Source organism: Frankliniella occidentalis, unplaced genomic scaffold, assembly GCF_000697945.3.
Source record: "Frankliniella occidentalis isolate FOCC.00 unplaced genomic scaffold, Focc_3.1 Scaffold25, whole genome shotgun sequence".
NCBI classification, from domain to species: Eukaryota; Metazoa; Arthropoda; class Insecta; order Thysanoptera; family Thripidae; genus Frankliniella; species Frankliniella occidentalis.
In genome coordinates, this window is record NW_026267155.1 from 188,636 (window position 1) to 193,545 (window position 4,910).

Sequence of the window (4,910 nt, forward strand, 5' to 3'; positions counted from 1 at the left end):
TGGCGAGAATAACAACCCGGAGCCGATATCAATGAGAGAAACGGTTTCCGCTGCGCGCGTGGGGGGCAGTGGCCCCAAACATACTCTCTCTCTCTCTCTCTCTCTCTCTCTCTCTCTCTCTCTCTCTCTCTCTCTCTCTCTCTCTCTCTTTGCACTAAACCAGCGCCCCCTTCGTTGCACATCACAGGACGCCGCCCAATGGTAGCGGAATATGAAGCGCATTGATGGACGGTCCCGCCGGCGGCGGCGGCGCCTCGACTCGACTTTATGCACCTGCCGGGCGCACTCCGTATACTTCAATACTCGCAACGTGCACTGTTGTAGTTGTTGTTTTGTTTTTATGGTGGTAAAAGTACAATCAGCATTTTCTTTTTATGAGAAAAAAAGAAGACAAAGAAACAACTAACAAGAAATCACCACACTGTTGAACAAATGGTTCATAATTTGCACTTCCCGTGTAGGTACGCTAGCATTTTAATTATTTATATTTTTAGCTTAAAAAGAAAATTCAATCGTACATGGAGTACATGTGGGGTTATTTGTGCGCCCCACCCCATTGCACTAACTCACGCGGCAGTTCCTCGGCAACGGGCAATAACACTAGAAGCGGGCGCGCCCGCCGGAGGGGCGAAAACAAAACGACTTATCTCTCATTACATTCAATTAAATCGGTTTGTCGGCGGTTGGTCCCGCTGCCATCCCCGCCCTCCTCCTCCCCTGCTGGGTCGGCTGTCGGCTTCCAAAGAGGGACGAGTTTCAAATTCATTACTTTTCCCGCGCCGCCGCCGCCGAGTGACGCACCGCCGCCGTGGGAGTACATATCGCGCTCGAGGAGCGGCAGCAGCGGCAGGAAATTCCACGCGGGGATGATCCCTCTCCAGTCGCAGTCCCTTCAAAGGCGTCTAGATTCCGTGTGAGTGCGCCCGAGACGCCACACGCCGGACGGGATTTTAATCACGGGCGTATTGTGCGTTCATGCACCCAGAAAAATGAAAAGTTGTAGCAAACCAGCGTATTGTTACTGCAGGGAAGGGAAAAGCATAAAATATGATTAAAGCAACAACAGCACGGGTGTGTCAACCAAAGAATACGGTTTTCACCACTGGCGGATCGTTGTCTCAACCATATTTTGTGGTTATACCTGACGGAACCATGAGATGGTTCCTACAACTTTTCATTTTTCTGGGTGTGGGCAGGGGTGTCAGCAGACATGCTCCTATCTTTTCGCTTGTAATTCTCAATTCATGAAGTAAAATAAACGGATATTTAGTAAATAGAGGACGAGTTTATATAGGGGTCGGCAGACTACAGAAGGCGGCGCAGCCGAGGGCCAACAAGGGTCGGGCCGCATCTTTGCCATCTATCATTGCATGGGCAGACTGCAAGAGATAATGTAACGATAGAGCTTATTTCTCCTTCTTTTCGCTTTTCTTTCGGGCACGACAGCCCAACATGCCCCGCGCCGAACGTGACTCGAGCGGGAACGAACTACAACAGCACACACGAGTGTGCGCTCTGCTCGCGGGGCAAGAGCAGCGCGCCGCGCAAAAGAAGAAGTCAATGGTAATCCTTTTTGCCCCGGCCCCAGTGTCTCATACCGCCTGGCGGAGACGCGAAATCAAGAAGAAGGCGCGCTCGCTTTGGCAAAAGGCCGCAAAGTCCCCCCTTGTGATGTGTATGAAGTGCCCCGCGGGACAAATAGGCGCAGCCCGCGCTGTAAATCCACGGGCGGTGCGAGCGTGCCTGGCCGCCGTACGGACTGGTACATCACGCATCGCGCCGAGCGGACGGGACACTAGCGACACCGAGGGGTCCTTCACTATAAATTGTAGCGTAAAAGCGTACACCGATTTTTCTGTTTCTTTTTTTCTTTTTTTTTTGTGATTTTCTCTTGATTTTTCATGATTTTTTTTTCTGACTCTTCGTTAATTTTTTATCATATTTTTAGTGATTTTTTTCATGATTTTTATGATTTTTTTGTGATTTTTTCTAAGGGTGTATCCGGTACACTGATTTTTTTGAGTGAAGGACCCCTCGAGCGACACACGCTAAGATGTTATGAACTTTCCTGTGTCCACAGCTTACCGTTTTCGTTGTGCGGGCTTCACTTTTGCACATTTTTTTAAAAATATCACGCCAGTATAAACAAATTTCTTTCTACTGGTGCATTCAAAAATGCGTAAGCGTATCAGGCACACAGAAAACGGTATAAGCTGTGGACACAGAAAAGTTCATTGTGTGCAGGAGAGTTGCACCCGAGGGGTGGATAACTCCTGAATTGGGTGTACAAATTTCAAGAATTGAATTTGAATTAGTTTGAATTGGCTTGAATTGAATTTGAATTGGACTGAATTGGTTGAATTGGTTTTGAATTAGTTTGAATTATTGCGATTTTATGTTACTGAATTAGCGTGAATTGGCTTGAATTGACTTGAATTGACTGAACATTGTCTTGAATTGGACTGAATTAGTTGAATTAGTTTTGAATTGGTTTGAATTAAATTGAATTGGTCTGAATTAGTTTGAATTGGGCAGAATTAGGGGTGTACACTTGGCAGGGGAGTTATCCACCCCTCGGTTGCACCGCGAGTAAAAATTCTTAGCGGAAGGCTGCTCCCTTACCAGGCCGCGTGTGTATAACTACGATGGAAAGAGAGCAAAACCGAAAATGTTTATACGACGGCGCCTGTTTGTGCCTACGAACGTGTTGCCAACATATGGCGAGTGCACGGCTGCCAACCTCGGTCATCTTTAGTTTCGGTGTCGATAAAGTAGCCGAGTCGTGGCAGCGCACCGCAGAGCAACCCAGCAGCGGCACGAGAATCCCTCCCCCTGTGAGCCTCCCCCTCCTGACCCCTCCCCCCTCTCCCCTGCCAACATACGCACGCTAAATAATCTCGAACCGTGAGGAATGGACGCGCACATGTACTGGGGCAGAACACAAACAGGAGTGGACAGCCTGGAGCCGCGGCGGCGGCGCGTAGAATGCAAAAGAGATAAAGCATAAAGTCATGCCCCTCTGCCCCTGCCGTCGGCACACACACACACTCACACACACACGCTCACTCACACGCTCACTCACAGACATACGTACTTTCCAAACAAATATATATTCCTGCGGCCTAACATAGAGGGCGCGCTCCATCACCCGCCCGGTGCTACATTCGTCCTGGCGACCACACCACACCACCCCATCCGCAATTTCTCATTCGTTCCCCCCTCGTTGTCTACGCGCTCTGTAAAGTGCGTGCAAACAAAATTCTTTGGAACGATGCAAACAAAAATTCCAATCAATAAAAGGATATATTCGTATTGTGAAAAAAATCGCTGCAATAAGCGATTGCAAAGAAATAGTTTGCACGCTTGCAAAGAACTTCTTCGTTCTGTAGTGCCTTAAAGTAGTTTACAACAAGCTGCAATGAAAATTGTTTGCAATACCAACCGACTATCAGCATTTTGCCAATGCGTTACCGACTATATCCCTCCAAACTGACTATCAAAAATACTGTCGCAAATTAACAACGCCCACAGTACCTAAATTTACAACATCGTTCGTCAATCGAAAAATCGCTTGAAACATTGTCAGAAACAAAGATATTTTTCAGAGTAAGGGGGAGATGCCATCGGGCACGGCCGCGCACCTCCGGCACATCCAACAGAGAGAGAGAGAGAGAGAGAGAGAGAGAGAGAGATGTTGAACACGCTCTAATGGAGGCGTTAGCGAGTGTCTAGGATGCACGCGCCGGGACGTTAGACACGAGCTAATGTGGATGTTAATACGCGGCGGGCGACAAGATCGGATGTCTTGTTGACAAGCTGGGTAAGCGGATACTGCCGCTTAGCGCAGCGGGCGCGCGCGCGTCATTTGAAAATGTCATCGCGAGAAATGACTTGGTGGCGCGCGAGGACTCGCGCCCTCACCCGTGTGCCAGGACCCTTCGTGGGGCTCGATTTGTCAAAGGCGTGTTCGCTCACGAGAGAAGTGATTCATTACCATCAGCAGCATCGGGACTTGACTAGGAAAATCAAAGAGGCACCACCCCAGGCTGTAAAGTAAATTTTAGGCCTTTGAATCAACACAATTTTTTGTACAAAGTGCCCCTTTTGTTTTTCCAGTGTTTCAAATTTAAATATGGCCACCCATGCCCGCCCTGACTTGGAGCAGGCGCGCCCCAGTGGAACCCTCTCGAGCCGAATCGATTATTTCGATATTTTGTGCGGGCGGGACCGGTCGCATTGGCCCACAGAGCTCCTACATGATAATTCAAGCGACGTTCTGGGTCAGGTCGGGGGACGGCCCACGAAGCGCCGCCGCGTGGCTACACTGCGGTCAAAAACAATTTGCCTTGGAAAATAAAATTAAAAGCTAAAACAAAGATCTCTAAACGGTCCGCATAAACGGTCCTAGTGCGTGCTATATAATTAGTGTCGTCCCTAGAGGTCGTCGGCGTCCGCTGCTCAACTTGACACGCGGACCGAAGGAACACATTTTTCTCGCTCGGCCACGCGCTAAACCGTGTCAGGGACACATTTTGCGTGATACATTTCGATAGGTGTCGGCCGTGATTATACATTTCGCGAACAAACCCCGGCGATCCGCGAATATAATGAGACAGGATGAGCAGCGCGCCGGGGTATATTATGGGTGGGTCGGAGAGATGAAATCATTATAACCCCCAGCTCGGCCACCACCTTGGTAATTTTTCGCTGACCTAAAGACTCGTATATTGAGCCACCGGGCAATAGCAGAACCTCCCCCCCTCAAAAAAATAAAAATACTACTCGCTATTTACAACATATCACTGGTGAAAAGTGATATGCTAACCCGGATGCTATGCGTAAAAGCCGTGCAGAGACGACAGATACGTCTCAGTACGCTTCGCAATCGACACAGGAAACGGTCGCGCTCG